This window comes from Notolepis coatsorum (genome assembly GCF_963971535.1).
Source record: "Notolepis coatsorum genome assembly, chromosome: 18".
Taxonomy (NCBI): domain Eukaryota; kingdom Metazoa; phylum Chordata; class Actinopteri; order Aulopiformes; family Paralepididae; genus Notolepis; species Notolepis coatsorum.
The window spans coordinates 9064524-9089523 of record NC_140182.1 but is presented as its reverse complement, the minus strand read 5'-3'; the positions used below and the strand labels follow the sequence as shown (position 1 = coordinate 9089523).

Genomic DNA, 25000 nt, shown 5'->3' with positions numbered 1-25000 from the left:
ACACAGCTTTATTTCCGGCATTGGGTGCCTGATGCCTAGGGTGACCAGATGCAAAAAGTCCAAAAGCAGGACAACAGTATGATTTTGGTGGGACAAAGTGGGACAGATAGATAATGTAATTTTTTTTATTAGAATAACTCGTCTTCACCAAATAGATAAAGGTTAAATCAAAATAAATACAAATTAAATACAGAATTATATCTCTCCACATTCATCTTGGCACTGGCAGCCGGCTTGTTACCACCTAACATCTGTTTTAAATATTCAAACTTTATCACTTGACAGGAATGTCTTGTGTTCGATATTTATTTTTTTGCCTCGAAAAGAGGGACATCCTCTCAATATGTGGGACGCGGTCTCAAATGGTGGGACAGTACAACCAAAAGGGGGACACCTGGTCACCCTACTGATGCCTGATCACAGCGCAGGCGCATCAGGCAGCTAAAGCCGTTTGGAGCAGTGTTGACCAGTTTATAAAAAATATTTAAAATGTTTATTAGCAACGCCGAGCTTTCAAACCATTGCGATTATCTGTCCAAGACCCTCGTGCAACTTGTGAGTACCTTTGAAATTTCTCTCGGCCAAACCTTGTTGGCGTGCGTCACAGTCACGGACGTGGGCTACCATAAATGTAACTGAATTGAAAAAGCATCAGGCATATATATTAAATTCGTGTAAACCAAAATGAAACGTTTTATGTGATTGTTCAATCAAATACTGCTCATTTGTTTTCTTGGCGGCTTTGAAGTTTTCACTTCAAAGCCTTTCCTCTGTTTGACTACATACAGCGTTGGAGACGTGTGTATTTTGGTTTATGTATAATTTATGATTCTATCTGTTTCTCCTGGACTCCTGACTCAGTCAAAGACTGCAAGGAGTTGAGATAACTGACTGGTTAACATCTTGGTTCTCAGTAGGGATGTTCGATATTGTTTTTTTTTACCGATATACCGATATTGTCCAACTCTTAATTTCCGATACCGATATCAATCGATATCAACCGATGCCGATATATGCAGGGTTTCCCCCCCCCCCCCCCCCCCCCCAAAACGGAATAATTTCAGGTCATTAACATTACATATCTCTTGTCTTGGAATTAACACAACATTATGCATACTTTTGACAATAAATAAAATCAGAATTTGTTCTTACTTGCTTGCCTGTGTAAAAAAATTATATATATTTTTTCTTTTTTGAAAACCAATACCGATAATTTCCGATATTACATTTGAATGCCAATATCGGCCGATGATATCGGTAGGCCGATAATATCTGACATCTCTAGTTCTCAGCACTCTTTGTTTACAGCCTATTGAAATTGACTGCAGGGCCCATGTCTGCCTGTGTGTCTCTCACTTCTCTATCTAGTATAAAGAAAATTCATAAATAAATAAATGAAAAATAAAACAAACGGAGATTGGAGTAATCAAAAATCCCTACAAACGCTCCCCTAACGCAGTGCAATACGAGTATTTTTTCTAGTAGGAAAGGAGAGTCTAAGTGAGCATGGCTGATGCAACCTGCTGAAGGATGAAAGGAACAAAACGTTTTCACAGAAAGAATTAACGTTTTCATTCCAACCTGAATTCCACCAGCCATTAAAAATCCCAGGTGACTATTGTCAGACGAGGTAGATATAAAGATAGGATGTCTTGTGTGTTCTTACATATTATGTTTCTTTCTTGGTTCAGTTTCTAGGAGACCAAATGGTGGTTTATTTTGGATTTAAATAACATAATTGTTGACACCCCTCAATGCCCCAACATATTGTCCATATACCACGTCTTAAACAACCGATGCGGCCTTACTGTCCAATCCCATCACTTTCACAGCCCAAATCTGAACCCAGACCAGTGATTTTTTATTTTGTCGGGTGTGACTTTGCGGGGGTGTGTTTTACGCGGACTCTTGCCTTTCTGTGTCTTCTTTATGGATTTGTGTGTGTGTGTGTACATGTGTGTTCATTAAGAACAGTAGGGAGTGGTCGGCACAGGGGATGGCTGTATCGGTCCGAAGAAATTACATTAGGTCCCATATCGATGACAGATCTGCAATCCAAGGGAGGGCGAGACAGAAACATCCTGGTGGCCCCCCCCAGCCACAGTACAGTAGAAGCCCTTAGAAGTCAGGCATTTACTGCTACTCTGCCACTACTTCACCACTCTGATTTTGTGACTCCTATTGTTCTCGACCGGGCCAGATTTCACACCTCCACGGCTGGGGAGATTTTCATCGTACATTTTTATTCGTCCCAAATGTCCAGCCCCATCCGATTTCTTAGATTTTTTCACTGTTTATTTATCATGCATTGCAACACTAATATATGGTCAGTACGCCAAGTCAGACTGCCCATATAAAAATTATCTTGGGGGTCTGAGGGCAGTAGCCCCCGACCCCCTCCCTGGGGAAGCACTTAAATGAAGTACCATCCCCCGAAAATTAACACCTGAGTGAGTTCTAAAGTGACATTGGAGTGGTAGATGAGTGGCAATGGGGACGTGATTCTCGAGGGCTTGTACTGTAGCTCCACTGCCATATTTGGCGCGAGCATCTGCGGGAGGGGGGGGGGGGAGTCTCACTGCAAAGTCTTATCAGCAGCTCTCTGGTTCGTCCTTGGTGAGTCGTCCGGAGTTTGTTTTGACTGGCTGGCAACATTCCTTCCAGCCATGTCGATTTAAATTTGATTTTGAGTAGAGTGAATTATAACTCTATTGATTTGAGTGGAGTGAGTTTTAACAACTCCGTCCAAATGACTGAATGTGTTAGTCCAAGTGTCTTAGTCAGTTCATTTTGGTAGGTCCTGTGCGCGGTAAACAGATCCAAAATGTTCTTATTGCAATCCAAAAGCTTCGATAATAATCCAAATGTCCACGTCTTCAAGTTGGTAGCCTGATTGAAATGTCCCAAGAGGCAGAGAGGGTTAGCCTTATTCTGCTTTCTGGACGAAAATATGCAATCCACTGATTAGAACCATTTCGAGTTGATTTGAGTATAGTCCGACAAACGGCACGAAGCACAGAGCACAGATAGCGGAGAGCGAGAGGAGGATGCGACTGCACCCTAGGAGAGGGAGGGTACAATAGGCCGATAATATCTGACATCTCTAGTTCTCAGCACTCTTTGTTTACATGCTGCTACTGCTAGCTAATGCTGAAGAGTAGCCACACGTGATGGCAGCAGCAAACTTCACCTAAACTACCTTCAGTTCTCTTATCTGGTTCTCTCTGGTGTGACGAGCAGCACACTTCACCTAAACTACCTTCAGTTCTCTCTCTTATCTTGTTCTCTCTGGTGTGACGAGCAGACTTCACCTAAACTACCTTCAGTTCTCTCTCTTATCTTGTTCTCTCTGGTGTGACGAGCAGCAAACTTCACCTAAACTACCTTCAGTTCTCTCTCTTATCTTGTTCTCTCCGGTGTGACGAGCAGCACACTTCACCTAAACTACCTTCAGTTCTCTCTCTTATCTTGTTCTCTCCGGTGTGACGAGCAGCACACTTCACCTAAACTACCTTCAGTTCTCTCTCTTATCTTGTTCTCTCTGGTGTGACGAACAGTATTGTGGTGATTTGTAGCTTATTGATATGTTCACTAAGTCGTGGTTTACATCATTAGATCACTTCTGTAGCTTCACCAAGTGGGGTGAAATGTAGCTAGCGCTTGAATGCAATGTCTGACAGAGTGGCAGTGCAGTGGCTAGAACACCTTGCTGATGGCGACAGCACAGTGTGTGGTGTCGTGTGATTAATGGCTCAGTCCACTGCGTGCAGCACCGCTGTGTTGGACAGCGCTGGCCAGAGTGAAATGTGTGATATAGCCTACCCCCCCCCGTCCCCCGCCACCCCACCCCCATAAAAAGAAGAAATGACAGCACTACCTCCCCGAAAATAGCTCCAACGTGCGTTCAGCCAATCATGTGATTCTTGCTCAAACAAAGCAGAACAAAGAGAACAAAATAGTACAAAATAAAAAACGTAATGGATCAGAACACAATTAAAACGACACACAACAACACAACACAATTAAAACAACACACAACAACGCAATTAAAACAACACAACACAATTAAAACAACACAACACAATTAAAACAACACAACATAATTAAAACAACACAACACAACACAATTAAAACAACACAAAACAACACAATACAATTAAAACAACACAAAACAATTAAAACAACACAAAACAACACAACACAATTAAAACAACACAACACAGTTAAAACAACACAATTAAAACAACACGCAACAACACAACACAATTCAAACAACACAACACAGTTAAAACAACACAATTAAAACAACACGCAACAACACAACACAATTAAAACAACACAACACAGTTAAAACAACACAATTAAAACAACACGCAACAACACAACACAATTAAAACAACACACCACAATTAAAACAACACAAAACAACACAACACAATTAAAACAACACAACACAACACAATTAAAACAACACAACACAACACAATTAAAACAACACAACACATTTTAAAACAACACAACACAACACAATTAAAACAATACAACACAACATGGGAACCAATCGAATGGAGTACAGGAATAGAGGGGAAGTGAAGCGGTACTGAAGCAGCCTCACCTGCACCGGCATGGCCCACAGGTTGGGGCAGAGGAAGAAGAACCACATCAGCTGGTTGGTGTCGATGGCGACCAGGTTGCAGATCTGAGCCCCGGTCAGCTCGCCCATGGACAGGGTGGAGGTGCACAGACGCATGATCTTGTTGTAGATCTTAGTCTGGAGGAACGGAGAGACACACAGGGGGTCCAGTTAACGTTAGCTAGTCTGGAGGAACGGGGGCGGCTACGTGGCGTAGTGGGCAAGGCGCTCGCCACGAATGACAGAGACGCTGGGCTTGCCTGTTCGAGCCCAGCGCTCCACATTTGCTTTCAGTTTAGCTGGTCGTCCGTACTAATACACATTGGCCGTATTAGGGGGTGGGAAACTGATGGGTGGGGATCGGGCGTTGTGGACAGCGACTCCTACAGGTCGGTTGGTGCGCCTGCGCAGTAGAATCAGGAAGTGTCGGGGGCAGCGTGAGCCTCCCACGCGTTACTCCTCGCCACTCAGAGATCGAGCTGCGCAGGTGAAAAGATGCGACTGCTGTTACCTCAAGTACCGGAGGGGACTTGTGCTATGTATGACTTAGTCCACATTGCAGCCGGCTTGTGGGAGGCAAGAAACAGCGTTCGTGACAGGGGAGGGTTGAATTGGATGGGAGAAAAATATAGAAAATGGGAGAAAAAGTGGATAAAAAAAAAAAAGCTAGTCTGGAGGAACGGAGAGACACACAGGGGTCCAGTTAACGTTAGCTAGCTGAACAGTGTTAGCTCCAGGGACTGCAGCCCCCTCAGCATCGACGGGGCACCGGTCGAGAGAGTGAACAGTTTCAAGTACCTCGGAGTCCACATATCCGAGGACTTGACATGGACCACACACATTGACAGTGTAGTGAAGAAGGCACGACAACGCCTCTACTTCCTTAGGCGCCTAAGGAAGTTCAGCGTGAGTCAGAAGATCCTCGAGAACTTCTACTCGTGCACAATAGAGAGCATCCTGACTGGCAATATCACCTCCTGGTTTGGGAATAGCACCGCACAAGACCGCAGCAGACTACAGAGAGTGGCCCGTTCAGCCGAGAGCGCACAATTGGAGCTGGGCTTCCCACTCTCCAGGACGTTTATAACAAGCGTTGCAGGGCCAAGGCTAAGAGAATAACCAAAGACTCTAGTCACCCAAACATCTGCCTCTTTGGACTGCTGCGGTCAGTCAAGCGCTACCGGAGTCTCATGGCCGGTACAGAGAGACTCAGAAGGAGCTTCTATCCCCAGGCCATCAGGATGCTCAACGACAATAACACTATGTAACAACCCATCATCTACACTTACTGCACACACATCCACATGTACACAATCACTTTAAACAAACACTCACCTTACCACTCACTTTACTCACTTCAGATACTTTAACACACTTTATATTAGGGATGTCCGATATTATCGGCCGACCGATATTATCGGCCGATATCGGCAGTAAAATGTGATATCGGAAAATATCGGTATCGGTTTAAAAAAAAATAAAAACAATAACAATATTTGTTATATATATATCCAGTGAAATTATTAGTTACCTGAAATTATTCAGTTTTTGGGGGGGGGGAAACCCTGCATATATCGGTATCGGTTGATATCGGTTGATATCGGTATCGGAAATTAAGAGTTGGACAATATCGGAATATCGGTATCGGTAAAAAAGCCAATATCGAGCATCCCTACTTTATATGTATCTATTATTAAAGAGATTTGCACTACATTCATACCTCATTTGCACCCTACCCTAAGTTTTGTACCTCATCTCATTTCTGCATTGTACCTAACTGTTACTAATTTTACTCTGTATTGTATATTGTATATATGTATATTGACTGAACATTCCTTTACTTACTTTTTAATTACTTTTTTTTTATTTTCTTTACTTATATGTATTTACTTGTATGTAGCGCACTCTCAGGGGCTCATTGTTGTGACAAATAATAAACAAACTTGAAACTTGAACTCTGAAGCCTCTATTGATTTGGATTCTTCCAGTAAAACATATTTTGCAACAGTCCAGGGCCCTCATTTATCAAATTTTCTTAGAAAATATTCTATTTTCATACGTAAGCACAGAATTTAGAATGTGTGCACGCACAGAAATATTGGGATTTATCAACGTGCGTACACAGGTCCTACGTTCCTCCGTGTTGATAAATACCTCTTTGTTCTACCGTCTATGCTAGTTTATTATCCATATATGGTAGGGATGTCCGATATTATCGGCCGACCGATATTATCGGCCGATATCGGCAGTAAAATGTGATATCGGAAAATATCGGTATCGGTTTAAATTTTTTTTAAAACAATAACAATATTTGTTATATATATATACAGTGAAATTATTAGTTACCTGAAATTATTCAGTTTTTTGGACGGGGAAACCCTGCATATATCGGTATCGGTTGATATCGGTTGATATCGGTATCGGAAATTAAGAGTTGGACAATATCGGAATATCGGTATCGGTAAAAAAGCCAATATCGAGCATCCCTAATATATGGTCATGAAACACCCCCCATGGGATGTGAAATAATGGACTGACCCGAGCGGAACTCTGAGAAACTTCACGGGAGATTGTTCACTGAGGCGCTGTCGAACCAAGAAGACACAACCGGTGTTATGGGATTAATAAAAGGCTGACTTGTACACGGTGATGTCAGATATCAACGGCTCCCTAAGACCATTGCTGCAATTCTGCCTGGACAGCTCAAAATACTAATAAAGACTGTTCGTTGACCACTGTTTGGCGTTGGTGGTGTGTCATTATAACCGTGCTGTAATATGAATACCTTTATTAGTTGTGTTCGATTTAATATGATTTTTAGAGGCATCTATTTTGAATGAATGAATGAATGAATGAATGAAAACTTTATTTAACAGATTGCAGAATGGGTACAATACAGTACGGCTCAATACACACAATTGTTAAGGGGATGCAGACCTGAGAAAGACGTTTGTCTTGTTTACATCAGGGTCCCCCCCTGTTGTTGTCGGTATTAGCCTAATACCGACAACAAAATAGATGCCTCTAAAAATCATATACTATTAGGTAGCCTATATGAATTACATAATAATAGCAGCCATAGCCTACATTATGCAACAGTAACTTGCGCATATATAATAGCACAATGCACCTCGCGGACGGACCAGTGTATACCTTATATCATATTCCTATTCATATTCATATAATAGTTTACTCTATCAGCATACCAGCATGTAATACGTTCTTTGTTAGAACTCAACTCGTTATTATTTTGCGCATAGATTGCAGAAATACGGGAACGTTTTGATTTAGGCTTTGACATTGTAAAACTAAATAAGTGAAATTCTGTAAGCAGAATACAAGTCATGATATCACCCACACGATATATGCTCTGTGTCCAGAGCATGTATGCTTTTCATTCATTTAAGACACATTTATTGCAAGGGTTTTGTATACACATACACTCAACAAATAACCTCAGTCTGTTCTCGTTGCAATGCATTTTTTATTCTTTCTTATAGGAAGGGGGAAGAACACTATATCGTGGGTGTTCATATGACTTGTATTCTGCTTACAGCTTCGGGGTTCCACTTATTACGTTTAACAATGGCAAAACCTTTTAAATATAATCAAAACGTTCCTGTATTTCTGCAATATATGCGCAAAATAATAACGAGTTGAGTTACGCGGAGCGCAGTCAGTGCTTATTTCCACGTTGTAAAAATATTCTACCACCGGCGCCAGCTACGCATGGTCCGACCTGTGCTTAAATATACGCACAAAGTCAAGCACAAGTTCAAATAGATAAATCCCACACTTTGCTTAGAAATGATCGTACGCACGGGTTACGCACATATCTGTGCGTACGCCACGTTGATAAATGAGGGCCCAGGTCTATAGAGCTTCAGCCGGTTGGTCTGAAAAAGACAAAACAACCTTTTGCAAAGTTTGAAAGTTGATCTTGAAGCTCTTGATTTGACAAGTTCACTATAATTTAACTACCTTCAATTGAGTTTGGCGTTTGACTTTGCTCTCCTGTAAAATTCAGAAAATGCCCCTTTTGCGCCAAGCCCTTGATTTGATTTATTTTATCTATTTATTTATATATGCAAGCTATTATTTGTCAAAATGATTGCCACAACCCAAATAGAACCACAGACAGCAATCAGAATACTGGAATTTCCATGTGATTATTTATCAGTGTTTCCCCTACCATTGCCTTGAGTGTGTGTGCGTGTGTGCGTGTGCGTGTGCGTGTGTGTGTGTGTGCGTGTGCGTGTGTGGGCGGCGAGAATGAATTACGCTCACAATTACGTTCATCTATTCTACACAGTACATTTTGCAGAGTAAACTTTACTCAAACTAAGTACATTTTACTCAGTTTGAGTAACATGTACTCAGTTTGAGTAAGATTTACTCTGCAAAATGTACTGTGTAGATGAAATACAGTATGTTCAGTTCACGTTGGCCCAAAATATGAACGAGTTCATGAACGATCGTTCATTGAACGACGTCAAAAATATCAATTTTTCTATACATATCGATTCTGAATATGTAAAACAGTTTCAATACTAATTTCCCGCAATATCGATATTTAATTATTCATAATATATATATGTATATATATTTTTTTTTTTTGTATAAGGAAGTTGCATTGTTTATTTCAATACCTGTAATAGTACAGTAGTCCACACACACACATGTGCATTCAGTTAAGTTGGAATATGACTGTAATACAAACAGTTCAGTTTGTCAGGTACATTTACATTTACATTTACATTTAGTCATTTAGCTGACGCTTTTATCCAAAGCGACTTACAAGTTGCATGATGCAACAGAGATTACAGTGTTTACTTAATTTCTAAGATTATATCATTTAGTTATTTTTAAATGTGTGATCTAAAGATAAACAAAGGGTTTTACAAGTGTTATATTTATCTTCTCTTATAGTACCAGAGAGAAGCTGAGGAGAATCAACCAGCAACAAAAGCAAAATGTATTTAAAAAAATGTATCTTTTTTCTTCTTCTTTTTTTTTACATTTTAAGATTGAACCTTTTCCCCTGTGGTATCGAAAATGCTATCGAATATCGATATTTTCAAGGTATCGTATCGAAGTTCGAAATTCCAGTATCGTGACAACACTAGTTCAGGTACATCACTGCCCAGTGCCCACTGGGCACCTTGTAGGTAAACAGCAGGTCTGCGTGTCTTAAGCCTGGCATGACGTAGTGCTGGGGTGAGACTGGTGCTAAGATAAGATAAGATAAGATAAGACATCCCTTCATTCATCCCCTTGCTCAGTACCTTGAGCCTTGACTTTGAGCCTTCATCTTATTTCCATACCAGTGCTTGTATTCCTATGCTTTTTTGTTCTTAGCTCTATTGTTATTTTAATTTTTAAATGTTCTTATGTACTTTACATACTATTGCTACTATGGTATGTATGTATATGTGTTTTATTACATGTATATATATATATACATACACATACCAATTATTCGCTTGTTCTATGTTCCATCCATCTATCACCCAGAGCAACACTATATTATCACAGACACCCTGATGGGGGATCCCCCCTTTGAACAGCTCTGAGGTTTCTCTCCTCCACATCACCTGTGGTGTTTTCTCCCCTATTGCTAGGTTTTAGTGAGTGGTTCCTTATCTTCATTGGGGAACGTCTGGGAGTGTTGCATATGTGGATTTTATAGTGTATTTTTGTTCCGGATCTATTGTGATGTTTCTTGTTTTATTGCAACACTATTATCACCGACATCTAAGAAGGGAGATCCCCCCTTGAACGGCCCTTCTAAGGTTTCTCTCCTCCACATTGCCTGTGGTGCATTTGTATCCTATACTGCTAGGTTTTAGTGAGTTTTTCCTTACCTTTGCGTGGGGTATGTCTGGGAGTGTTGCATTTATTTTATTTATTTAAAGGGGAACTATTTTACTATTTCTTTCACTATTTGGGCACTTTTACACAATTCCTGTGAGTCTATGGAACACCTCTGTAATATATATATTTTTTTTTATTCATTGTTTTGTATTTCTAATCAAGTCCTCAAAAACAGAATTTTTCTACCTCAAGATCTGGAGCTGTTTTGAGCCTGGGCTCCTAAACCACTGCGCCGGGCCTGCTGAGCGTCGTGTTCGCCTGAACATTAACATGCAGCAGTGACTATATGACATCACATATAGGCACATTTTCAAACGACTCAGTTCAGTGAGGGTGAATATTGTGAGAGGAGAATTGGAAGAATGCGCCAATATGAGAATTTTGAGACATAGATCATATTAATATAAGTTCACATAGCTAGGAAACAATGCTAAACACTCAAAAAGGCCATTTATAAGATAGTTCCCCTTTAAAAATGTTTGGACTTCAAGGTGTTTTTGTTCTGTTCTTGATTTATTGTGATGTGTCTTCTTGACGTGTCCGGCCCACGGGGACATTAACGTGTGTTGTTGTCGGGCCTTACAAATACATTTGATTTGATTTCTTCTTGATCTGTGAAGCCCAATGGGGGCAATTAGCTGTGATTTTCGGGCTCTACAAATACATTCGATTGGATTTGGTTTACCTGTAAGGGTCCAAAGAAAGTACCTTACACATCGCTGCCTATCTTTAAATGATGTCTAATACTGTGTTTAATATATGTAATATATATAGATATATTTCTCAAAGAAAATCTCCTCCTAAAAAATTTCAAAGGTAAAAGATAAATTGTTACTAAATCATGTATAAAATGTGTAAAAAAAAATCATGCAAGTCTTGGGACCGCCCCTGACCATCAGGTGGGGCTGATAGCTAATCTATTTAATTTCCTGTATACAAATATTAGTAATTTTGTGTTATGTTCATACTTGAAAAAGACCGGAAGGGTCGAAACGTTGTATCTGCTGCTATTATTTGTCACAATTAAAAACACCTTGGAGCATCAAAAGTGAGTTGTTGCGAGCCCCGCTTTGTTTACCTGTATGGCCCCACGTATAGGTTGATGCCCGTCTGGATGTGTTTACCTGTATGGCCCCACGCAGGTCGATGCCCGTCTCCATGTGTTTACCTGTATGGCCCCCACGCAGGTCGATGCCCGTCTCCATGTGTTTACCTGTATGGCCGTGCCACGCAGGTCGATGCCCGTCTCCATGTGTTTACCTGTATGGCCCCACGCAGGTCGATGCCCGTCTCCATGTGTTTACCTGTATGGCCCCACGCAGGTTGATGCCCGTCTCCATGTGTTTACCTGTATGGCCCCCACGCAGGTCGATGCCCGTCTCCATGTGTTTACCTGTATGGCCGTGCCACGCAGGTCGATGCCCGTCTCCATGTGTTTACCTGTATGGCCCCACGCAGGTTGATGCCCGTCTCCATGTGTTTACCTGTATGGCCCCCACGCAGGTCGATGCCCGTCTCCATGTGTTTACCTGTATGGCCCCACGCAGGTCGATGCCCGTCTCCATGTGTTTACCTGTATGGCCCCACGCAGGTCGATGCCCGTCTCCATGTGTTTACCTGTATGGCCCCACGCAGGTCGATGCCCGTCTCCATGTGTTTACCTGTATGGCCCCACGCAGGTCGATGCCCGTCTCCATGTGTTTACCTGTATGGCCCCACGCAGGTTGATGCCCGTCTCCATGTGTTTACCTGTATGGCCCCACGCAGCAGGTTGATGCCCGTCTCCATGTGTTTACCTGTATGGCCCCACGCAGGTTGATGCCCGTCTCCATGTGTTTACCTGTATGGCCCCACGCAGGTCGATGCCCGTCTCCATGTGTTTACCTGTATGGCCCCACGCAGGTTGATGATGCCCGTCTCGATGTGTTTACCTGTATGGCCCCACGCAGCAGGTTGATGCCCGTCTCCATGTGTTTACCTGTATGGCCCCGCGCAGGTTGATGCCCGTCTCCATGTGTTTACCTGTATGGCCCCACGCAGGTTGATGCCCGTCTCGATGTGTTTACCTGTATGGCCCCGCGCAGGTTGATGATGCCCGTCTCGATGTGTTTACCTGTATGGCCCCGCGCAGGTTGATGCCCGTCTCGATGTGTTTACCTGTATGGCCCCACGCAGGTTGATGCCCGTCTCGATGGCCACATAGTAGGAGGCCTGGAGGAAGGTTCTCTGCAGCAGCAAGGCGAAGAACAGCAGCACGGCCAGAACGTAGGCATTCGCCAGGAACTCCTGGGAGGAGATAAAGTAGTTCCCCAGGAGTTTGTTCTGAAAGCACAGAGGGCGAGAGAGAGAGAGAAACAGTCAGCTATCAGACAGAGAGAGAGAGAGAGAGAGAGAGAGAGAGAGAGAGAGAGAGAGAGAGAGAGAGAGAGAGAGAGAGAGAGAGAGAGAGAAACAGTCAGCTATCAGACAGAGAGAGAGAGAGAAACAGTCAGCTATCAGACAGAGAGAGAGAGAAAGAAACAGTCAGCTATCAGACAGAGAGAGAGAGAGAGAGAGAGAGAGAAACAGTCAGCTTTCAGACAGAAAGAGAGAGAGAGAGAGAGAGACAGAGAGAGAGAGAGAGAGAGAGAGAGAAACAGTCAGCTTTCAGACATAAAGAGAGAGAGAGAGACAGAGAGAGAGACAGAGAGAGAGAAACAGTCAGCTTTCAGACATAAAGAGAGAGAGAGAGAGAGAGAGAGAGAGAGAGAGAGAGAGAGAGAGAGAGAGAGAGAGAGAGAGAGAGAGAGGTTTTGCCCTCACCTATTTCTCTGTCCTGATTGTCCTGATTGTCCTGATTGCTCTGATTAACGCCTGCTGTGTTTTGTTTACCCTCCTTCATAATGTTCCCCTGTATGCTGTTACGTTGTCAGTTGTTCACTGATCACCTACGTGAGTACTCCACCATAAGCATTTGTTATCACTCCCGCTTGGAGGATAATTGTGATTATGCATACTGTTGACAATAAATTAAATCAGAATTTGTTCTTACTTGCTTGCATGGGTAAATAAAGGTTAAATAAATGTAAAAAAAATAATAATAATAATTTTTCTTTTTTTAAACCGATACCGATAATTTCCGATATCACATTTTAATGCCAATATCGGCCGATAATATTGGTAGGCTGATAATATCGGACATCCCTAGTATTTACCTTGTTGATGTGTGCCCTGCAAACATCATCCAGTTTCGGATTAGTTTGCTCATCTCGTTTTTGGAGACTCCCATTTCCTTTCCCCTGTTTGCGGAGTTTGTTTGTTTTGTCTCGCCTATTCTTCGTAACTTTATACCGGGTTGTGGAGACTGCGTGTCTCGCCTGTATTATTTATTGCTACGTGCCTTCCTATGTGCTCCGTTGTTTCACAATAAAGACCGTTGTTAATTGTGAAAGAGCGACCATCGTTTCCGACTCTTCCATTCAACTCTGCACATGGGTCCAGCACACCTACCTACCCCAACTCTAACAGACAGGCAGCTCTCAGACAGAGAGAGACAGACAGAGAGAGAGAGACAGTCAGAGAGAGAGAGAGAGACAGTCAGCTCTCAGACAGAGAGAGAGAGAAGGAGAGACAGTCAGCTCTCAGAGAGGGAGAGGGAGAGACGGTCAGCTCACAGACAGAGAGAGAGAGAGAGTTAGCTCTCAGAGAGAGAGAGGGAGAGACAGTCAGCTCTCAGAGAGAGAGAGAGAGAGAGACAGAGACAGTCAGCTCTCAGAGAGGGAGAGGGAGAGACAGTCAGCTCTCAGACAGAGAGAGAGAGAGAGAGTTAGCTCTCAGAGAGAGAGAGAGAGGGAGAGACAGTCAGCTCTCAGAGAGAGAGAGCGAGACAGAGACAGTCAGCTCTCAGAGAGAGAGAGACAGTCAGCTCTCAGACAGGAGGATCCTGCCATATTCATTCATCACTGTCAAAATACTTCCCAAAGGTCAGTGAATACCACGACCACAACACCAGAGGGAGCTCCACAAATCATGTTCAACCCAGATTTGGCTCAAACAAGGGACTAAACACGTTTTGCAATTATGCCACATCAATGTGGAACGCCCTACCCATAAAATTATGTGAATCCCTACCCACCTTCAAAACCGCTCTCAAAGAGCACCTACGGGAAGCTGAAATTCGAAAATGGCCCCGGTTAATATCCAAACCACCCCCCGACCCAACCCCCTCCAATATACAGTTTCTTCCCCCTCAAATGTATATACTCTCTTTTAGAAACTCTGTCTCCTAAACAGTACTGTATATTTGTATATCTTGTATGTCATAAATATCTGGATGTTACTGTCTACCTGTACGTCGTGTCATAAATGTTATGGTGAATTGAAAATGAGGGACCCTGATGTAAACAAGACGAAAGTCTTTCTCTGGTCTGCATCATCCCCTTAACAATTGTGTGTATTGAGCCGTACTGTATTGTACCCATTCTGCAATCTGTTAATAAAGTTTTCAATCAAAACTGTCAATCAATACAGCTCCAGTGTATCGTTAAAAATGGGTAAATAGTGTCCAATAATTATCTATTGATTTGCTTTCAACATGGGCTTCAGTATTTCATACAAAATAAAACAAATTAATTAAAGTGTATTTGACCACATCGATATGTATTATGTGAAGGATGTGTGAACTTTTTCAGTTGACACGTAAACAATTGAATAATTGTTCAGGGTATTAGGGAATGAAAAAATGGATATCCTTAGGATATAAATTAATTGTAGCAGATCAATTCTTCTATTCTTAGTACTATGAATTATTGATCAGCCGTCGATTAAATTTCTCTCTCTCTCTCTCTGTCTCTCTCTCTCTCTCTCTCTCTCTCTCTCTCTCTCTCTCTCTCTCTGTCTGTTTCTCCTTCTCTCTTTGTCTCTCTTACCTGTCTCTCTGTCTCTCTCTGTCTCAGACATAGAATTCATATTTTGACCGTTCGGGTCAATTCTCTCTATTCCTGCCTTACGCCAGTGTCTTCTGCGGTTATTATAAGATTGATATCACTCGTGTGTGTATATCTAATAGTGTACTGTATGTGTACTGTTTCCACATTAACTTTGATATCACTCGTGTGTGTATCTAACAGTACTGTTTCCACATTAATAATAATAACTTTATTTGTATAGCACATTAACTTTCATATTCCACCCCGTCCCTCTGTGACTTTCAAATGGAGGAGCTATTCTTACAGAAGGTGAGACAGTCTGCTCCAGGTGGAATCTGAGAAGCCGTATAAATAATTGATTAGATCATGACAGACAGGTGTGCTCGGGGGTGGCAGCTCTATAAACGCTATAAACGTTGCATCAAACTTTTAAAAGCCAGGTGGGAATCACAACATGTCCCGTGGGGTGCCATGTTTGCATTTCTCTGTCTCTGTCTCTGTCTTTGTGTTTCTGTCTCTGTCTCTGTCTTTGTGTTTCTGTCTCTGTCTTTGTGTTTCTGTCTCTGTCTTTATCTTTGTGTTTCTGTCTTTGTGTTTCTGTCTGGTCTTTGTGTTTCTGTCTCTGTCTTTATCTTTGTGTTTCTGTCTCTGTCTTTGTGTTTCTGTCTTTGTGTTTCTGTCTCTGTCTTTGTGTTTCTGTCTTTGTGTTTCTGTCTGTGTCTTTGTTTCTGTCTGTCTGTCTGTCTGTCTGTCTCTGTCTTTGTGTTTCTGTCTTTATCTTTGTGCTTCTGTCTCTGTCTTTGTGTTTCTGTCTGTCTGTCTGTCTGTCTGTCTGTCTGTCTGTCTGTCTGTCTGTCTGTCTGTCTCTGTCTTTGTGTTTCTGTTTGTCTTTGTGTTTCTGTCTCTGTCTTTGTGTTTCTGTCTCTGTCTTTGTGTTTCTGTTTGTCTTTGTGTTTCTGTCTCTGTCTTTGTGTTTCTGTTTCTGTCTTTGTGTTTCTGTCTTTGTTTCTGTCTCTGTCTTTGTGTTTCTGTCTTTGTGTTTCTGTCTTTCTGTCTGTCTGTCTGTCTGTCTGTCTCTGTCTTTGTGTTTCTGTTTGTCTTTGTGTTTCTGTCTCTGTCTTTGTGTTTCTGTCTTTGTGTTTCTGTCTCTGTCTTTGTGTTTCTGTTTGTCTTTGTGTTTCTGTCTCTGTCTTTGTGTTTCTGTCTTTGTGTTCCTGTCTCTGTCTTTGTGTTTCTGTCTCTGTCTCTGTCTTTGTGTTTCTGTCTTTGTGTTTCTGTCTTTGTCTCTGTCTTTGTGCTTCTGTCTCTGTCTTTGTGTTTCTGTCTGTCTGTCTCTGTCTTTGTGCTTCTGTCTCTGTCTTTGTGTTTCTGTCTTTGTGTTTCTGTCTCTGTCTCTGTCTTTGTGTTTCTGTCTTTGTGTTTCTGTCTTTGTCTCTGTCTTTGTGTTTCTGTCTGTCTGTCTCTGTCTTTGTGTTTCTGTCTGTCTGTCTCTGTCTTTGTGTTTCTGTCTCTGTCTTTGTGTTTCTGTCTCTGTCTTTGTGCTTCTGTCTCTGTCTTTGTGTTTCTGTCTGTCTGTCTCTGTCTTTGTGTTTCTGTCTCTGTCTTTGTGTTTCTGTCTGTCTGTCTCTGTCTTTGTGTTTCTGTCTCTGTCTTTGTGTTTCTGTCTCTGTCTTTGTGCTTCTGTCTCTGTCTTTGTGTTTCTGTCTGTCTGTCTCTGTCTTTGTGCTTCTGTCTCTGTCTTTGTGTTTCTGTCTTTGTGTTTCTGTCTGTCTGTCTCTGTCTTTGTGCTTCTGTCTCTGTCTTTGTGTTTCTGTCTGTCTGTCTCTGTCTTTGTGTTTCTGTCTCTGTCTTTGTGTTTCTGTCTCTGTCTTTGTGTTTCTGTCTCTGTCTTTGTGTTTCTGTCTCTGTCTTTGTGTTTCTGTCTCTGTCTTTGTGTTTCTGTCTCTGTCTTTGTGTTTCTGTCTCTGTCTCTGTCTTTGTGTTTCTGTCTGTCTGTCTCTGTCTTTGTGTTTCTGTCTTTGTGTTTCTGTCTCTGTCTTTGTGTTTCTGTCTGTCTGTCTCTGTCTTTGTGTTTCTGTCTTTGTCTTTGTGTTTCTGTCTTTGTGTTTCTGTCTGTCTTTGTGTTTCTGTCTCTGTCTTTGTGTTTCTGTCTTTGTCTTTGTGTTTCTGTCTTTGTGTTTCTGTCTGTCTTTGTGTTTCTGTCTTTGTGTTTCTGTCTGTCTTTGTGTTTCTGTCTTTGTGTTTATGTCTCTGTCTTTGTGTTTCTGTCTCTGTCTTTGTGTTTCTGTCTCTGTCTCTGTCTTTGTGTTTCTGTCTCTGTCTTTGTGTTTCTGTCTCTGTCTTTGTGTTTCTGTCTCTGTCTTTGTGTTTCTGTCTCTGTCTCTGTCTGTCTGTCTCTGTCTTTGTGTTTCTGTCTCTGTCTCTGTCTTTGTGTTTCTGTCTCTGTATTTGTGTTTCTGTCTCTGTCTTTGTGTTTCTGTCTCTGTCTTTGTGTTTCTGTCTCTGTCTCTGTCTTTGTGTTTCTGTCTGTCTGTCTCTGTCTTTGTGTTTCTGTCTCTGTCTTTGTGTTTCTGTCTCTGTCTTTGTGTTTCTGTCTCTGTCTCTGTCTTTGTGTTTCTGTCTCTGTCTTTGTGTTTCTGTCTCTGTCTTTGTGTTTCTGTCTCTGTCTTTGTGTTTCTGTCTCTGTCTCTGTCTTTGTGTTTCTGTCTCTGTCTCTGTCTTTGTGTTTCTGTCTGTCTGTCTCTGTCTTTGTGTTTCTGTCTCTGTCTTTGTGTTTCTGTCTCTGTCTTTGTGTTTCTGTCTCTGTCTTTGTGTTTCTGTCTCTGTCTCTGTCTTTGTGTTTCTGTCTCTGTCTTTGTGTTTCTGTCTCTGTCTTTGTGTTTCTGTCTCTGTCTCTGTCTTTGTGTTTCTGTCTCTGTCTCTGTCTTTGTGTTTCTGTCTCTGTCTTTGTGTTTCTGTCTCTGTCTCTGTCTTTGTGTTTCTGTCTCTGTCTTTGTGTTTCTGTCTCTGTCTTTGTGTTTCTGTCTCTGTCTTTGTGTTTCTGTCTCTGTCTTTGTGTTTCTGTCTCTGTCTCTGTCTTTGTGTTTCTGTCTCTGTCTCTGTCTTTGTGTTTCTGTCTCTGTCTTTGTGTTTCTGTCTCTGTCTTTGTGTTTCTGTCTCTGTCTTTGTGTCTCCACCTCCACTCTGTAGTGTTTCCTAGTATGTGTGTTTGATATACCTATGAGGTATAGTAGTATTATTTAACCAGTATAGTGTAATAGTACGTATATAATTAGTAGTGTTTGATATACCTATGAGGTATAGTAGTATATAGTAGTATTGTGACGTTTGGTGTTTTTGGCCTCACCTGGGAGCAAAAGCCCTGGTGGTACCCTGGGGTATTTCACCTATTTCTCTGTCCTGATTGCTCTGATTAACGCCCGCTGTGTATTGTTTACCTCCCTTCATAATGTTCCCCTGGTATGCTGTTACGTTGTCAGTTGTTCACTGATCACATACGTGAGTACTCCACCAGAAGCATTTGTTATCGCTCCCTCCGCTTGGAGGATAATTGTGATACCGCGGTCGGTGTCGTGCTTTGCTTAAATTGTATTCGTGCTATTATAGAGTGTATTTACCTTGTTGATGTGGGCCCTGCAAACATCATCCAGTACCGGATTAAGACTGCTTATCTCGTTTTTTGGAGACTGATTGTCTCCCATTTCCTTTCCCCTGTTCAAAGTATTTGTTTTCGTATTTAGACGTTTGCGGAGTTTGTTTTGTCTCGCCTATTCTTCGTTACTTTATACCGGGTTGTGGAGACTGCACGTCTCGCCTGTATTATTTATTGCTACGTGCCTTCCTACGTGCTCCGTTGTTTCACAATAAAGAACGTTGTTAATTGTGAAAGAGCAACCATCGTTTCCGACTCTTCCATTCAACTCTGCACATGGGTCCAGCACACCTACCTACCCCAACTCTAACATGTATAGTCTAATAGTAAGTATATAATTGGTTGATACTAGGGATGTCCGATATTATCGGCCTACCGGTATTATCGGCCGATATTGGCATTAAAATGTGATATCGGAAAATATCGGTATCGGTTTAAAAATATATATATATATAAAAAAAAAAATCATTTAACATTTCTATAACCTTTATTTACCCAGGCAAGCAAGAACAAATTCTGATTTTATTTATTGTCAAAAGTATGCATAATGTTGTGTTAATTCCACAACAAGAGATATGTAATGTTAATTACCTGAAATTATTCCATTTTTGGGGGGGGGGGGGGGGGGGGGGGGGGGGGGGGAACCCTGCATATATCGGTATCGGTTGATATCGGTATCGGAAATTAAGAGTTGGACAATATCGGTATATCGGTATTGGAAAAAAGCCAATATCGAGCATCCCTAGTATATAGTAGTATAGTGTAATAGTAAGTGTATAATTGGTAGTGTTTGATATACCTATGCGGTATAGTAGTATATAGTACAACAGATCGCTAACGCTGTTGCGTTCCCTGACGAAGACGTACAGGGGCACTTGGATTGGTCCCCGGGGCGCGGCCCCCTCGCCGAAGCCCCTATCTGCTCCCGGCTGCCCTTGGGGGGGGGGGGAGGAGGACGACGGGATGGGTCAAGCGCAGAGACTCGATTTCATTGGCGACCCAAAGAAAAAATTGCATGTGTGTGTTCCTGTGTGTGTCACTGCATGATGATTAAAGACTTCTTCAAAAGTCCAGTTATTATTATCATTAGTGTAATAGTAAGTATAGAATTGGTAGTGTTTGATATACCTATGAAGTATAGTAGTACAGTGTAATAGTAAGTATATAATTGGTAGTGCACAGCATTGTCAACAAGTAACCCCACCCCCCCTCAGGAATCCCTATGCCAGATCTCTGACCTCTTGACCTTGTACATGTCAGCAGTGTGACGTTGTGAATGTTAAACCCATTCCTGCTCTTGGGTCCAGCCTACTGTAGTGAAGGATACTCAAGAGTGTAGTCTGCACCTGCCACCGACATCATGTACAAAAGGAGCCGTTATACATTAAAGTGTCATATTGAGTTTCAAACCATATGTCCCGACATTCATGCTTTAAATGGAACCCACGAGAGGCACACCCCCGAGGGCACACTGGCATTCAGTCAGTCAGTATGTCCAGCGTATAGCGCTGTAGATTAGGGCTGAGCCCAAACGTTCGAACGTTCGGACCTTCGTTCATTACGTTGGCATTTGAATTCTAAATCAACTTTCGAATTTTTTAACTTTTAATAAATTCTTTTTCTTTTTCTTTTTATATATATACATTTTTTTATGTGTCTATTCATTCTGTTTAAACCAATGGGGTTTTTCTTCACAGTTGCAGATAAAGATTAGGCTACACTAATATTATAGTATTATACTATTATAGTATATGACTCGTCATAAAAATGTAAATAAAACATTTATCATCATTTTATTTGATTTTATTTTATTAGGGATCCCCATTAGCTGGTGCGATAGCAACCAGCTATAGTCTTCCTGGGGTCCACACACACCAAAAAAAAACATACAAAAACAATCACTATTGCAAAAACAAAATTATTAAAAGTCAGTACACACAATGCATAATGAAACGACTGTAACAATTAAGATAGCTAAAATTACATTAGTGTAAAACAAAAACTAAAATTTACTTTACAGTGTTAAAAACAATTTAAAAACTATTTAAGATTATGGGCGGCTACGTGGCGTAGTGGGCAAGGCGCTCGCCATGAAATACTGGAGACGCTGGGCTTGCCTGTTCGAGCCCAGCGCTCCACATTTGCTTTCAGTTTAGCTGGTCGTCCGTACTAATACACATTGGCCGTATTAGGGGGTGGGAAACTGATTGGTGGGGATCGGGCGTTGTGGACAGCGACTCCTACAGGTCGGTTGGTGCGCCTGCGCAGTAGAATCAGGAAGTGTCGGGGGCAGCGTGAGCCTCCCACGCGTTACTCCTCGCCACTGAGAGATCGAGCTGCGCAGGTGAAAAGATGCGACTGCTGTTACCTCAAGTACCGGAGGGGACTTGTGCTATGTATGACTTAGTCCACATTGCAGCCGGCTTGTGGGAGGCAAGAAACAGCGTTCGTGACAGGGGAGGGTTGAATTGGATGATACGAAATTGGGATGGGAGAAAATATAGAAAATGGGAGAAAAAGTGGATAAAAAAACAAAACAATTTAAGATTCTTTTTAAAAGTGAATCTACTGTAAATGCAGCATGATGTAGCCTGTCTGCATCCGCTCGGCGCTCCATCAAGACGTCACCATCACTTTCGTACTTATGTGAGTTATTATATTCATTAAAAAAAGTTGATTCAATTTTTAAAAATAAGACTCTTTTAATCAGATTAATCACGTTATTCAAATTGAGGATTTCGTTTAAGGATATTTAAAAAAATTAAAAAAATAACAATTAAAAAACATTTAAAAAAAAAGAAATATTTTCAAATATATTTTTTTGTAATTAAAAACGAAGGTTCGAATGTCCGTTCGAAAAACCCTGACGAATTTCGAAGCCCACAAAAACAGGCTTCGGGGAAACAGCTCTACTGTATAGATGCACATCAGTTACACTGGTATTCAGTCAGTCAGTATGTCCAACGTGTCCTCCTCACCGGCGGCTGGTCGGTGCGGTTGACTTTGCTGATGTGGTGGACGATCCCCGAGATGCAGAGCGGCCCGGCGAAGCCCAGCAGGTCGGCCAGGAAGCGGAAGGTGATGCTGAGGATGAGGGGCCTGCCGAACGCCCTGCGCAGAGCCTGCCAGATCCACGTCGAGCCATGGGGAGCCCTGCCCTGGGGCCTCTGAGGGGAGGAGAGGACAGAGATAAGAGAGGATAAGATAAGATAAGACGTCATGTTAGGTAGTAGGGCTGACCCCTATTAGTCGACTAGGGGCCGTCGAATAGTAAAAAAAAAAAAAAAATTAGATTTTTTTTGTATCATTCTTTCCAAAAGAAAAGAGGCCTAGAAGCGTGGCTAACACATACCAGAGGCTAACTGCCTACGAAAACAGGCACAGAGGCACTGAAAGAGGATTTCACCCATCTAATGAACACACTAGACTAGACAAATATCAAGATGTATCCATCAGTGGACCAATTGCATGCTTTTGCAGAGGACAAGAAGCCTTCAGTCGACTCCTTCAGACATTAAGCACCCCCCACAGCCCAAATGGAATGATTAAAAAAAAATGTAATATACTTTTTTTTTTTTTTTTTGGTCGACCAATAGTCGAATAACGGCAAATTTTGGCCAATCATAGTCGACCATCCAAATCCTTAGTCGGGGACAGCCCTATTAGGTCGTGTGTAACCTCGTTCCCAGTTGTATCTCCTCCGTGAGATAAATCCTGGTAAAGAACTACGGCCGAAAGTGTGTCTGTGGGGTAGAATTCCCCTGGAAGCTGCCTCCGAACGGACCAAACCTTTCCCGAATCCTGTCGGCAAACAAGCTATAGAACGTCCCGGTCATGTAGTAAATTCTTCAGGCAAAGCCGTTGCAGTGGCTTAAAAAACGAGGAAATATTGTCTCTATAATTGTTTTGTTGAAACCGGAAAGCCTGTAGCCTGTACTTCCTGTACTTCCGTTTACACACTTTAGGAGGCATAGCTTTACCATCCTAGGTAGTGTGAGACGTTCCTATTTTTATTCCTATTTAAAAAGAAATCCTATTTTAATTTTAATTTGATAATTCTATTCCATTCTATTCTGCTTCTATGTTAATTTAGTTTATATTCCATTTGATTTTATTCCACCTTTTTATTTTTTATTCTACCGTAATTTGTCATTGTCCGTCAATGTCGCACCAAAAACAACCAAATAAAATTCCTTGTATGTGAAAACTACTTGGCAATAAAGACCTTTCTGATTCTGATTCTGATGAGATGAGATGATATGAGATGAGATAAGATAAGATAAGATAAGATAAGATAAGATAGGATAAGACTAGATAAGATAAGATAAGATAAGATAAGATAGGATAGGATAAGACTAGATAAGATAAGATAACATAAGATAAGATAAGATAAGACTAGATAAGATAAGATAAGATAAGACAAGATAAGATAGGATAGGATAAGACTAGATAAGATAAGATAAGATAGAATAAGACAAGATAAGATAAGATAAGATAAGATATGATAAGATAAGATAAGACATTCCTGGGCGGCTAAGTGGCACAGTGGGCAAGGCGCTCGCCACTAACGCAGGAGATGCTGGGTTCGCGTTGCTACCAGCTTGGCTGGTCGTTCATACTAACACAATTGGCAGTATTAGGGGGTGGGAAAGCTGGTGGGTGGGGATCGTACGTTGTGGACAGCGACTCCTACAGGTCGGTTGGTGCGCCTTACTCCTCGCCACTGAGAGATCGCGCTGTACAGGTGAAAAGATGCGACGGCTGCCTCCTCGTGTACCGGAGGGGACACGTGATGCAAGGCTTGGTCCTCACTGCAGCCGACCAGTGGGAGGCATAGTCTAGCAACGTTCGAGACAGGGGAGGGGAGAATTGAAGGGAGAATTGGCGAGGCGAAATTGGGATGGGAGAAAAATTGAAAATGAGGAGAAAAAGTGGATAAAAAAAAAAAGATAAGACATTCCTTTATTGATCCCCTTGGGGAAATGCAGGCGTCAGAGCAGCACAGGGTGGGGGGGAGAGGAGGTACAGGTATGGGCAGGGTAATAAAAGAAATACATAAATATAGGCAATACAATTTTATCTGAATATAAAAATGTGAAAATAAACAGTGTAAATAAAGGTGCAGATGGGGCGGCTACGTGGTGCAGTGGGCAAGGCGCTCACCACGAATACTGGAGACGCTGGGTTCGCCTGTTCGAGCCCAGCGCTCCACATTGCTTTCAGTTTAGCTGGTCGTCCGTACTAATGTAACGGAGGTACCGCAGTATATCCACAGTCACGATGGTACAAGTAGTTCAGTGGCTGTGGATGGTAAGCGGTACTGCAAGTAAACTCACTCCCCAGAGGCATCCAGACCCGGAAGCAAGAAGTGAATTCACTTCTTGGTATAGTGGTCTGTGATGCCGCCCGCGACGCGGGAGATCGGGGTTCAACTCCCACCCAGGGCGATCCCTTAACAGGGGTCGAATCGACTAAACACAACGCAACAAGATCACGCCGGCTACACTAATACACATTGGCCGTATTAGGGGGTGGGAAACTGATGGGTGGGGATCGGGCGTTGTGGACAGCGACTCCTACAGGTCGGTTGGGGCGCCTGCGCAGTAGAATCAGGAAGCGATGGGGGCGGCGCCCCTCCAAAGCCCAGACCCCCGACGCTGAAAGATCGCGCCGCGCAGGTGAAAAGATGCGACTGCTGTTACCTCGAGTATCGGAGGGGACTTGTGCTATGTATGACTTAGTCCACATTGCAGCCGGCTTGTGGGAGGCAAGAAACAGCGTTCGAGACAGGGGAGGGTTGAATTGGATGATAGGAAATTGGGATGGGAGAAAAACAGAAAATGGGAGAAAAAGTGGACCAGAAGGTGCAGATGAGGGTCGGTTATATTATACGTTACTCTCAATAAATATAGGCAATAGACAATTGTAATCTGA

General features: G+C 42.2%; 1 pseudogene across 1 annotated transcript in view; it reads right to left on the bottom strand.

The window, feature by feature from the left end:
* Positions 1–25000, bottom strand: part of LOC311244820 (ATP-binding cassette sub-family C member 8-like) — a 134678-nt pseudogene that overhangs the window by 107617 nt on the left and 2061 nt on the right. Inside the window, exons 2-4 of the transcript in view lie at positions 22045–22233; positions 12665–12829; positions 4616–4771 (exon numbers count right to left, since the gene is read on the bottom strand). The product of the transcript in view is annotated as an ATP-binding cassette sub-family C member 8-like (transcript). The remainder of the gene's footprint in view (positions 1–4615; positions 4772–12664; positions 12830–22044; positions 22234–25000) is intronic.